The sequence below is a fragment of the Bufo bufo genome, chromosome 1 (genome assembly GCF_905171765.1).
Source record: "Bufo bufo chromosome 1, aBufBuf1.1, whole genome shotgun sequence".
Taxonomy (NCBI): domain Eukaryota; kingdom Metazoa; phylum Chordata; class Amphibia; order Anura; family Bufonidae; genus Bufo; species Bufo bufo.
This window is the reverse complement of record NC_053389.1, coordinates 91658548-91672140: the sequence shown is the minus strand read 5'-3', so window position 1 is coordinate 91672140 and position 13593 is coordinate 91658548.

Below are 13593 nucleotides of genomic sequence, written 5' to 3'. Positions count from 1 at the left end.
GAGGCAGGTTCGTAGGTGGCAATTCTGCACTCAGTCCATACTAGCCTAGTGGTTGTTTTAGGATGAAGGTGTCTTTGACCCGTTTTCCCTCACATCATAGAAGTGTTTGTAGAAGCTGAATGAAGCAGGTCACTCTGTAGTCTCTTATCTCCTCAAGGCTAACTTGAGGCAATTTGATAATGGTTCTCTCCGTAGAAATCTGTCACAGGAGATGGAGCAATACAGGCTGTGTCCTCTCCACTTTTTAGCTACACAGGAACTTTCTCCTTGGCAAGAAGCAGGACCTGCCCACTATTCCTAAGAGGGGAGAAGCAGGGTGATTAACCCTGTTCCACCCAACCTTTGCCATACTTTCCTTACTAGTAGTGATAGCCAGGAAACAAACTGTGAAATACAAAGCATAACAATAAACAAATTGGAGTACCCCAGGTTTGGGGTATTACATATAAATGCCCCTGATTGTAGTCATGTGCCTGCTCCACAGAACACCATGGGGCAGACAGACTGTGACTGTAGTATGGATCAATAGGGAACCCCATGTACTGCCATACATCTTCACATGGTTTTGCCATGTGCATGCATCCTAATTCCAGCAGGCTGAGTCTATTTTCATTCATTTATCTTAATACTCTGCAAACCATACAAGTACAGTAGTACTGTTTGTGCAGAAATATCCATTATCCTGGAAGGTTCATTTATTACACAATGAGAAAGTGACCTGTCTGTGGTCTGAAGAACACAATGAATATAGCTGCTGAACTCATTGAATCAGTCAATTGACCGTAATTTGTGCCTCATCTACCTTTCTGTACATGTAACAGTGCCAGTAATATAGCTTTGTACTTGAATGAATGGAGGTTGATATACACTTATTGGAATAGATTAACTTTTAGGCTTTGGCTGCTACAATTATCCCCCAACACAAAATTAATTAACTACATATACATATACATACATACACATACACATAAAAGGAATATATTGAACTGATAACGATCCTCTGGATTAGACATTAGAGGAGCACTCAAGATTAGAGTTGAGTGGACACCTGGATATACAGGTTCGGCAGGTTTGGCCGAACTTGAAAAAAAAGTTTGGGTTCGGGACCCGAACTTGACCCCGAACCCGAACCCCATTGAAGTCAATGGGGACCCAAACTTTTGGGCACTAAAATGGCTCTAAAATAGTCCTGGAAAGGGCTAGAGGGCTGCAAAAGGCATCAAAATGTGCTTAAGAGCATGGCAACTGTTCTGAAAACAAATGTGGATAGGGAAATGACTTAAAATAACAATCTAGGAGTAGGAGGTTGAGGAGGCGATGGATGGGTGGATGTGGCGGTGTAGGTTGATGTGGCGGTGTAGGTGGAAGCTGCGATGAAGGAGGAATAGGTAGCCAACACTGATTTGTGTATTTTTAAATTGGGGTATCCCCAAAAATATTGGGACATATAACAAAATAAAACAAAAATGAAGTGAGTACAAGAATGGATGGTTGAGGCTGGTATAAATGTCTATTCTGCACAAGGTACGGACAAGTCCTGTGGGATCCATGCCTGGTTCATTTTAATAAACGTAAGCTTGTCCACATTGGCAGCAGCCTGTGATAATGCTCTCTGCCGTGCTAAACACACGTTCACACTATACACTGGCTGCAGGGCAGGTCAGCACCTCCAAGGCTGACAAAGCTTTTCCACATTTTGGCCATGCTAACCCTGCCTTTAAAGGTGCTGGCGGTGCCCTAATTGAGTTGGCGACCTCTTCCTCCTCCTCTGCCTTCGCCTTGTGCTTCCACTGTGCCCCCGCTGTCAGGTGGGAATGCTATCATCAGCGTGCGCTTGTAGTCGCGCATCTTCCGATCAGTAACAGATGTTTTCACTAAATTTAGTTCCTTGTCAGCAATGCAGAGCAGGGGTTCATTCACGGCAAAAGGGGGTTCATGTCACCCAGCAATAGAACAGAGGATTTTGAGAGATTTGGGCCCCTGTCACCCAGGCACAGCAGGGGTTCATTCACGGCAAAAGGGGGATCATGTCACCCAGTAATAGAACACAGGATTTTGAGAAATTTAGGCCCCTGTCACCCAGGCACAGCAGGGGTTCATTCACTGCAAAGGGGGGTTCATGTCACCCAGCAATACAACAGAGGATTTTGAGAGATTTAGGCCCCTGTTACCCAGGCACAGCAGGGGTTTGTATACGCCAAAAATGGTAAAATGTCACCCGACAATTGAATATAAGAATTTTTTCAATTTAGGGCACTAAAATTAGCACTTTTTAAATTAAAATGGCTCTAAAATAGTCCTTGAAAAGGCTAGAGGGATGTAAAAGGCAGAAAAATGTGCTTAAGAGCATGGCAATAGCTCTGCAGACAAATCTGGATAGGGAAATAACTTAAAATGAAATAAAATAACTAAAGATTACAAATTATTAACCTGCAAATCAGAGAAGGAGGTGAATATGGAGTCGGAGGTTGAGGAGGCGGTGAATGTGGTGTTGTAGGTGGAGGCAGCAATGGAGGAGGAGGAGGTAGCCAACAATGTTTTTTTATATTTTTTATTGGGGTAGGTAGCCCCAAAATATTGGGACAAATAAAAAAACAAAAAACAAAGAATCATTGCACTTGACTTGAGTACAAGAATGTATGTTTGATGGTGGTATAAATGTCTATTCTGCACAAGGTACAGACAAGTCTTGTGGGATCCAAGCCTGGTTCATTTTAATGAACGTGAGCTTGTCCACGTTGGCTGTGGACAGGCGGCTGCGTCTGTCTGTAATGACACCTCCTGCCGTGCTAAATACACGTTCAGAGAGTACACTGGCTGCAGGGCAGGCCAGCACCTCCAAGGCATACAGGGCAAGCTCTGGCCATGTGGACAATTTGGAGACCCAGAAGTTGAATGGGGCAGAACAATCAGTCAGTACGTGTAGTCGCGTGCACAGGTACTGTTCCACCATGTTGTTCAAATGCTGCCTCCTGCTAACACGCTCCATATCAGAAGTTAGGGCCGGTTGTTGCGGCGAGGTGACAAAGCTTTTCCACATGTCGGCCATGCTAACCCTGCCATCTGAGGTGCTGGCGCAGACACAGCTGCGTTGGCGACCTCTTCCTCCTCCCCTGCCTTCGCCTTGTGCTTCCACTTGTCCCCCGGCGTCAGTCGGGAATGCTCTCAGGAGCGTGTCTACCAGCGTGCGCCTGTAGTCGCGCATCTTCCGATCACGCTCCAGTGAGGGAATTAAGGACGGCACATTGTCTTTGTAACGGGGGTCCAGCAAGGTGGCCACCCAGTAGTCAGCACACGTTAAGATGTGGGCAACTCTGCAGTCGTTGCGCAGGCACTGCAGCATTTAGTCGCTCATGTGTGCCAGGCTGCCCAGAGGTAAGGACAAGCTGTCCTCTGTGAGAGGCGTATCGTCATCGTCCTGCGTTTCCCCCCAGCCACGCACCAGTGATGGGCCCGAGCTCCGTTGGGTGCCACCCCGCTGTGAACATGCTTCATCCTCATCCTCCTCCACCTCCTCCTCATCCTCGTCCTCCTCGTCCTCCAGTAGTGGGCTCTGTCTGGCCACATTTGTACCTGGCCTCTGGTGTTGCAAAAAACCTCCCTCTGAGACACTACGAAGAGACTGGCCTGAAAGTGCTAAAAATGACCCCTCTTCCTCCTCCTCCTCCTCCTCCTGGGCTACCTCCTCTTCCATCATCGCCCTAAGTGTTTTCTCAAGGAGACATAGAAGTGCTATTGTAACGCTGATAACGGCGTCATCGCCACTGGCCATGTTGGTGGAGTACTCGAAACAGTGCAACAATGCACACAGGTCTCGCATGGAAGCCCAGTCATTGGTGGTGAAGTGGTGTTGTTCCGCAGTGCGACCCACCCGTGCGTGCTGCAGCTGAAACTCCACTATGGCCTGCTGCTGCTCGCACAGTCTCTCCAGCATGTGCAAGGTGAAGTTCCACCTGGTGGGCACATCGCATTTGAGGCGGTGAGCGGGAAGGCCGAAGTTACGCTGTAGAGCAGACAGCCGAGCGGCGGCAGGATGAGAACGCCAGAAGCGCGCACAGACGGCTTGCACTTTATGCAGCAGCTCTGACATGTCGGGGTAGTTGTGAATGAATTTCTGCACCACCAAATTCAGCACATGCTCCAGGCAAGGGATGTGCGTCAAACCGGCTAGTTCTAGAGCTGCAACGAGATTTCGCCCATTATCGCACACCACCAGGCCGGGCTTGAGGGTCACTGGCAGCAACCACTCGTTTGTCTGTTGTTCTATACCCCGCCACAACTCCTGTGCAGAGTGGGGCCTGTCCCCCAATCACATCAGCTTCAGAACAGCCAGAACAGCCTGCTGATGTTTACCCCGGGCTGTGCTGAAGTTGGTGGTGAAGGTCTGTCGCTGACCGGATGAGGAGGTGGTAGAAGAGGAGGAGGAAGCCGAGTAGGAAGAGGAGGCAACAGGAGGCAAAGAATGATGCCCTGCGATCCTCGGCGGCGGAAGGACGTGCGCCAAACAATTCTCCGCCTGGGGCCCAGCCGCCACTACATTTACCCAGTGTGCAGTTAGGGAGATATAGCGTCCCTGGCCGTGCTTACTGGTCCATGTATCTGTGGTTAGGTGGACCTTGCCACAGATGGTGTTGCGCAGTGCACACTTGATTTTATCCGATACTTTGTTGTGCAGGGAGAGCACAGCTCTCCTGGAGAAGTAGTGGTGGCTGGGAACGACGTACTGTGGGACAGCAAGCGACATGAGCTGTTTGAAGCTGTCCGTCTCCACCAGCCTGAATGACAGCATTTCAAAGGCCAGCAGTTTAGAAATGCTGGCATTTAGGGCCAGGGATCGAGGGTGGCTAGGTGGGAATTTACGCTTTCTCTCAAAGGTTTGTGAGATGGAGAGCTGAACGCTTCCGTGTGACATAGTGGAGATGCTTGGTGATGGAGGTGGTGTTGTTGGTGGCACATCCTCTGTTTGCTGGGCGGCAGGTGCCAACGTTCCTCCAGAGGTGGAGTAAGAGGCCAAGGCAGCAGCAGAAGAGGGAGCAGGAGGGGCCTGAGCCCTTTCTTGGTTTTGAAGGTGCTTACTCCACTGCAGCCCGTGTCTCGCATGTAGATGCCTGGTCATGCAGGTTGTGCTAAGGTTCAGAACGTTAATGCCTCGCTTCAGGCTCTGATGGCACAGCGTGCAAACCACTCGGGTCTTGTCGTCAGCACATTGTGTGAAGAAGTGCCATGCCAGGGAACTCCTTGAAGCTGCCTTTGGTGTGCTTGGTCCCTGTTGACGGTGGCCAATAGCAGGCGAACTGTTTTGGTGATGGCTGCTCTGCTTTTGCACCCTGCTTCCGCTTTTGCTACGCTGTTGGCTTGGTCTCACCACTGCCTCTTCCTCCGAACTCTGAAAGTCAGTGGCACGACCTTCATTCCATGTGGAGTCCAGGACCTCATTGTCCCCTGCATCGTCTTCCACCCAGTCTTCCTCCCTGACCTCCTTTTCGGTCTGCACACTGCAGAAAGACACAGCAGTTGGCACCTGTGTTTCATCATCATCAGAGACTTACTGAGGTGGTATTCCCATGTCCTCATCAGGAAACATAAGTGGTTGTGCGTCAGTGCATTCTATGTCTTCCACCCCTGGGGAAGGGCTAGGTGGATGCCCTTGGGAAACCCTGCCAGCAGAGTCTTCAAACAGCATAAGAGACTGCTGCATTACTTGAGGCACAGACAGGTTGCACGGGGGTGATGTGACAGACTGATTGGCATGGGTTTCAGACGCTACCTGTGCGCTTTCTGCAGAAAACTGGGTGGGAGATAATGTGAACGTGCTGGATCCACTGTCGGCCACCCAATTGACTAGCGCCTGTACTTGCTCAGGCCTTACCATCCTTAGAACGGCATTAGGCCCGACCAAATATCGTTGTAGATTCTGGCGGCTACTGGTACCTGAGGTAGTAGGTTCAGTAGGATGTGTAGCTGTGGCAGAACGGCCACGTCCTCTCCCTGCACCAGAGGCTCCACCAACACCACGACCACGTCCCTTATTAGATGTTTGCCTCATAGTTAGCGTTCACAAAGCAAAGTAAAAAGTGGTTAAAGTATGTTATAAATAATTAACCGCCAATATAAACCCTGATGTAGGGTATTGCACTTTATTAGTTTTTTTAAACTCTATATGACAGCGGTATTTGTGGCCTAAATGTGACACTAACTTATGCACGTCTTATCCCAGATGTGCAGTATATCAGAGGGTTTTTTCACCCCAGTAACCAAAAGCCGTATTTCTGGCCTAAATCTGACAGTCACTGATGCTTGTCTAATCCCAGATGTGCAGTATGTGGCCTCATACACACGACCGTTTTATTCCGTGTCCGTTGTTCCGTTTTTCGTGATTTTCTGCGGACTCATTGACTTTCAATGGGTCCGTTGAAAACTCGGCTAATGCACCGTTTGTCCGTGATCCGTGGTTCTAGTCCGTCAAAAAAATATAACCTGTCCTATTATTTTTGCGGAAAACGGTTCACAGACCCTTTCAAGTCAATGGGACCGCTAAAAAACACGGAGGCACACAATATTGTCATCCGCGTCCGCGCTTCCACGTCCGTTTTTTCTCCTATCATTTGCATGGCAAACCTGTCTTAGATTTTTTTTTACTTTCCTTTATGTCTGGTGATCCTCCAAAAAAAAAGGAAGACACACGGAATTAAAAACGGAAACGGATCACGGAACAACGGAACCCCATTTTGCGGAACGGAGCACAACAACGGTCGTGTGCATGAGGCCTATTAGAGGCTTTTTTCACCCCAGAAACCAAAAAGCCGTATTTCTGGCCTAGTTCAGGGATCCCTTGAGGGTTAGTAGGGACCCGAGGTACCTGAGGATGAGCCTTCCTACCATCAGGGTTGGCTCATTCAGCTAGGAGTCAGGGTCAGATTTAGGCATGTGTTAGGAGGTGACCTGCTCCCTATTCTGTTGTCCTGGCCGAGCAGCTTCCATACGTTTAACATCACACGGATTAGAGTTACCCCCACTCTGATCCGTGACACCGTATTTATTGCCTAAATGTGACAGTCACTTATGCTTGTCAAATCCCAGATGTGCAGTATATTAGAGGTTTTTTCACCCTAACCAAAAAGCTGTATTTCTGTTCTAAAAGTGACAGTGACTTATGCACGTGTAATCCCAGATGTGTAATATAGTTGAGGCTTTTTTCACCCAAGTAACCAAAAAGCCGTATTTATGGCCTAAATGTGACAGTCACTTATGCTTGTCTAATCCCAGATGTGCAGTATATTAGAGGGTTTTTTCACCCGAACCAGAAAGCTGTATTTCTGCCCTAAATGTGACAGTGATTTATGCTCGTGTAATCCCAGATGTGTAGTATATTAGAGGGTTTTTTCACCCTAACCAAAAAGCTTTATTTCTGTCCTAAATGTGACAATCACTTATACACGTGTAATCCCAGATGTGCAATATATTAGAGGATTTTTTCACCCTAACCAAAAAGCTGTATTTCTGTCCTAAATGTGACAGTGATTTATGCACGTGTAATCTCAGATGTGCAGTATATTAGAGGGTTTTTTCACCCTAACCAAAAAGCTGTATTTCTGTCCTAAATGTGACAGTCACTTATGCACGTGTAATCCAGATGTGCAGTATATTAGAGGGTTCTTTCACCCTAACCAAAAAGCTGTATTTCTGTCCTAAATGTGACAGTCACTTATGCACGTGTAATCCCAGATGTGCAGTATATTAGAGGGTTTTTTTCACCCTAACCAAAAAGCTGTATTTCTGTCCTAAATGTGAGTCACTTATGCTTGCCTAATCCCAGATGTGCAGTATATTAGAGGTTTTTTTTCACCCCAGTATGCCAAAGCTGTATTTCTGGACTTGCAGATAGCCTATGCTGATGTACTATCGTTGCATAAAATGGCTGCCGATCATGTATTGATATTGACTAACTGAAGAAAAAAAAGTTTGTTTTCAGCAGTAGTTGGCTCAGGGCAGGCTTAAAAAAATTGTGCACTGCACCCACAAAACACTTTTTCTGTAGATCGCTGAGTACATAAACCAGTTCTTGATAAGATTTCTCCCTGATCTCTCCCTCACAGCAGCTGCAGCCTCTCCCTACACTAATCCGAGCAGAGTGACGGGCGGTGCTACGTGACTCCAGCTTAAATAGAGGCTGGGTCACATGCTGCAGTTGGCCAATCACAGCCATGCCAATAGTAGGCATGGCTGTGATGGCCTTTTGGGGCAAGTAGTATGACGCTTGTTGATTGGCTGCTTTGCAGCCTTTCAAAAAGCGCCATAAAAATCGCCGAACACCGAACCCGAACTTTTACGTAAATGTTCGGGTTCGGGTCCAGGTGACGAAAACCCTTAGGCTCAGTTCAGACCTGAGCGTTTTACAGCGCGTTCCTACGCGCTGTAAAACGCTCAACAAGGAGAAACCAATGCTTCCCTATGGGAATGGTTCTCACCTGGGCGTTTTACAGCGCGTACGATCGCGCTGTAAAACGCCCGACGCTCAAACAAGTACAGGAGCGTTTTTTTGGGCGCTTGTCGCGCGTTCCCGTACATAGACTTTCGGGAACGCGCGACACTGTGTGTACACTTGTCTCTGTATGCGCGATTGTAAACGCCCGTACAATCGAGCATACAGAGCGCTCCTTTCAGAACGCTCAGGTCTGAACTGAGCCTAAAGTTCGGTACGAACCCGAACTTTACAGTTCGGATTCGCTCAACTCTACTCAAGATTCATTTTGGGTTTGGTTCGGACCCAAATCAAATTGGCCCAAACTAAAGTTGCTCCAATTGCCCTGAAAGTTGGTATACTGTATAACACTCTCTAGCCTACTAGGAATCAGAATTTTTAGGAAAAAGTGATATGACTTTTCTGTTAATTTTTATGAATTCCCCCCTCCCAAAGCTCTGGAACACAATGACAGCAATGTTGAATGATGTTGCTAAGGGAGCGGGGGCTATAAATTCATGTTAGCACAAAGGCAGCAACTTGATGGAGGCAGCAGCAGCCTTAAAAGAGATGATGGTCAGCAGGCTGCAGCAGTGGCATGATGGCGGCTGGAGTATGATGGAGGCAGCAGCAGCTGTACAAAACATGATGGTAGGCAGGTTGTAGCAGTGGCATGATGGCAGCAGTGGCAACTGCAGCCATACAGAATGTGATGGTAGGCAGGACGCAGTAGTGGTAAGATGGTGGCGACAGCAGCAGCCGTACAGAAAGTGTTGGTGGTCAGATCTCAGCAGTGGCACAATTGGGGCATCAGCAGCAGCCATACAGGTCGCAGCAGTGGCATGCCATACAGATTGTTATGGTAGGCAGGATGCAGCAGTGGTAAGATGGTGGTGGCGGCAGCAGCAAACATACAGAAAGTGATGGTGGGCAGCTCACAGCAGTGGCACAACTGCGGCAGCAGCAGTTGTACAGAACATGATGGTAGGCAAGTAGCAGCAGTGGCATGATGGTGGCAAGCAGACAGCAACAGGGACAAGATGGAGCACCATTAGCCAGGATACATCTATTTATCGCAACCAGCCGGAGGAGTGTGAAAATATTCTTGAATACATGCTTGGTTCATTAAGACAAAAGTGATGTTTTGGACACTGGCCATGGGCAATTTGGTCTGTTTGGGTGTCACCACGCACCCCACGGCTCTCAAAACCCTCTCCGAGATGACACAGGAGGCTAGGCAAGAAAGAAGAAATAGAGAGTGCTGTCCCAGTCTGCATGCCCAGAAATCCATGGGGTCATGGAACAGGGTATGCATCAGAGACTGGCCATTACATACAGTTGTGTTCAAAATAATAGCAGTCAGACATCACTAACCTGATCAATTGCTGTTTTTGTTAGAAATTATATTTCTACATGGCAAATAATTAACTAGCAGGTGTAGTAGAGTAATATAAACCTAACAGACCCAACTCATGCATGCATGTTGCTGATTCTCTGTAATTTAATCACTTATTGAAATGGGCATATTCAAAATAATAGCAGTGTGGAGTTCAATGAGTGAGGTCATTCATTCTTTGAAAAACAGGTATCAATTATCGCCCTTATTTAAGGAAGGAAGGCAGCAAATGTTGTACATGCTGGTTACAATGCATTTCTCTCTAAAATTCTGAGGAAAATGGGTCGTTCCAGACATTGTTCAGAAAAACAGCTTACCTTGATTAAAAAGTTGATTGGAGAGGGGAAAACATATAAAGAAGTGCAGAAAATGATAGGCTGCTCAGCTAAAAGGATCGCAAATGCTTTAAAATGGCAGCCAAAACCTGAAAGACGTGGAAGAAAGCGAAAAACTACCATTCGAATGGATAGAAGAATAGCCAAAATGGCAAGGACTCAGCCATCAATTAGCTCCAGGAAGATCAAAGAAGGTCTAAAGTTACCTGTGAGTACTGTTACAATTAGAAGACACCTATGTGAAGCCAAGCTATCTGCAAGAAGTCCAAGCAAAGTCCCACTGTTGAAAAAAAGACATGTGCTGAAGAGGTTACAATTTGCCAAATAGCACATTGACCGGCCTAAAGAGACATTTTGTGGACTGGTGAAAGTAAGATTGTTCTTTTTGGGTCTAGTGGCCGGAGACAGTTTGCCAGATGACCCCCAAACACTGAATTCAGTACACTGTGAAGACAGTGAAGCATGGTGGCGCAAGCATCATGATATGGGGATGTTTCTCATACTACGGTGTTGGGCCTATTTATCGCATACCAGGGATCATGGATAAGTGTGAATACATCAGAATACTTGAAGAGGTCATGCTGCCTTATGCTGAAGAGGAAATGCCCTTGAAATGGGTGTTCCAACAAGACAATGACCCCAAACACACCAGTAATTGTGCAACATCTTGGTTCCAGACCAACAAGATTGACGTTATGGAGTGGCCAGCCCAATCCCCGGATCTTAATCCAATAGAAAACTTGTGGGGTGACATCAAAAATGCAGTTTCTGAGGCAAAACCAAGAAATATAGAAGAACTGTGGAATGTAGTCCAATCATCCTGGGCTGGAATACCTGTTTACAGGGGCCAGAAGTTGATTGACTCCATGCAACACAGATGTACAGCAGTTCTCAGAAACAGCGGTTATACTACTAAATATTAGTTAAGTGATTGAAAGGAAAGCAAAATCTTCAAACATTTTTTAGTTTATATAGTGAATCTTTATAAACTTCTTTAGTTTGTAAAGAAGAATACAAACACTGCTATTTTTTTTGAACAGACTAATATTCACTTTTCTTCAATTTTTTTAGAGGAACAACACACATTTAATATGCACTGCTCAAAAAAATAAAGGGAACACAAAAATAACACATCCTAGATCTGAGTTAATTAAATATTCTTCTGAAATACTTTGTTCTTTACATAGTTGAATGTGCTGACAACAAAATCACACAAAAATTAAAAAATGGAAATCAAATTTTTCAACCCATGGAGGTCTGGATTTGGAGTCACACTCAAAATTAAAGTGGAAAAACACACTACAGGCTGATCCAACTTTGATGTAATGTCCTTAAAACAAGTCAAAAAGAGGCTCAGTAGTGTGTGTGGCCTCCACATGCCTGTATGAACTCCCTACAACGCTTGTGCATGCTCCTGATGAGGTGGAGGACGGTCTCCGGAGGGATCTCCTCCCAGACCTGGACTAAAGCATCTGCCAACTCCTGGACAGTCTGTGGTGCAACGTGACGTTGGTGGATAGAGCAAGACATGATGTCCCAGATGTGCTCAATTGGATTCAGGTCTGGGGAACAGGCGGGACAGTCCATAGCATCAATGCCTTCGTCTTGCAGGAACTGCTGACACACTCCAGCCACATGAGGTCTAGCATTGTCTTGCATTAGGAGGAACCCAGGGCCAACCACACCAGCATATGGTCTCACAAGGGGTCTGAGGATCTCATCTCGGTACCTAATGACAGTCAGGCTACCTCTGGTGAGCACATGGAGGGCTGTGCGGCCCTCCAAAGAAATGCCACCCCACACCATTACTGACCGGTCATGCTGGAGGATGTTGCAGGCAGCAGAACGTTCTCCACGGCGTCTCCAGACTCTGTCACGTCTGTCACATGTGCTCAGTGTGAACCTGCTTTCATCTGTGAAGAGCACAGGGCGCCAGTGGCGAATTTGCAATCTTGGTGTTCTCTGGCAAATGCCAAACGTCCTGCACGGTGTTGGGCTGTAAGCACAACCCCCACCTGTAGACATCGGGCCCTCATATCATCCTCATGGAGTCTGTTTCTGACCGTTTGAGCAGACACATGCACATTTGTGGCCTGCTGGAGGTCATTTTGCAGGGCTCTGGCAGTGCTCCTCCTGTTCCTCCTTGCACAAAGGCGGAGGTAGCGGTCCTGCTGCTGGGTTGTTGCCCTCCTACGGCCTCCTCCACGTCTCCTGATGTACTGGCCTATCTCCTGGTAGCGCCTCCATGCTCTGGACACTACGCTGACAGACACAGCAAACCTTCTTGCCACAGCTCGCATTGATGTGCCATCCTGGATAAACTGCACTACCTGAGCCACTTGTGTGGGTTGTAGACTCCGTCTCATGCTACCACTAGAGTGAAAGCACCGCCAGCATTCAAAAGTGACCAAAACATCAGACAGGAAGCATAGGAACTGAGAAATGGTCTGTGTAACCACCTGCAGAACCACTCCTTTATTGGGGGTGTCTTGCTAATTGCTTATAATTTCCACCTGTCTATCCCATTTGCACAACAGCATGTGAAATTGATTGTCACTCAGTGTTGCTTCCTAAGTGGACAGTTTGATTTCACAGAAGTGTGATTGACTTGGAGTTACATTGTGTTGTTTAAGTGTTCCCTTTATTTTTTTGAGCAGTGTATTTTTCTTCATGTTTTGATTTTGCAGTAGAATGTGTAGTGTTTCCAATGCATTTGTGTGTATGGAAATAAAAGCTATTAGAAGGATTTTGAGCTTTATTCCCTTTTTTAAACACACTGATATTATTTTGAACACCACTGTAGGTAAGCCTGAACCTGGACGTTGAGGATGAAGCTGTCGGCTTGCTGACTCGCCTCATCCTAGTTTGACACATAGAAAAACTGTTCCATCATGTTTAGGAGACTGAAATAGCTGCTGCTGTGGCTTCTGCTGCTTGTGGTGGCGTGAGGGGGAGACTCTGTGGGGGATGGAGAGGGGCCTCCCTTTCAAACACACTCGCGGCAGGCATCTGCTTGCCATAAGCTGTGTGCACAGTGTTTCCTGCTAATAATGTAATTTTTCCTCCCTTTTCACAAGGGAGAAAACATTCCCCCCATTTTCCTTTGATACTGAGAGTTTAAAAGCATGGCTATGCGATAATTATCAGACTACTTGATGTCAACTATATGCCTGTCACTGCGTAAGCATTCTGGCCAGCGTATTCATCATCATTAGAGATGAGCAAATTTTAAAAAGAATTTGATTTGTCCCGTTCGCAGAATTTTTCGGAAAAATTTGCTTCGATCTGAATTTATTTGCGTGGAATTGCGTTAAAATATGGATATTTTCTGCCTGCTGAGAGCCTTTATAGTGGTGTAGAACACTGTGCCTTGTAGTAACACGCATAGGGAGTCTGCTTTG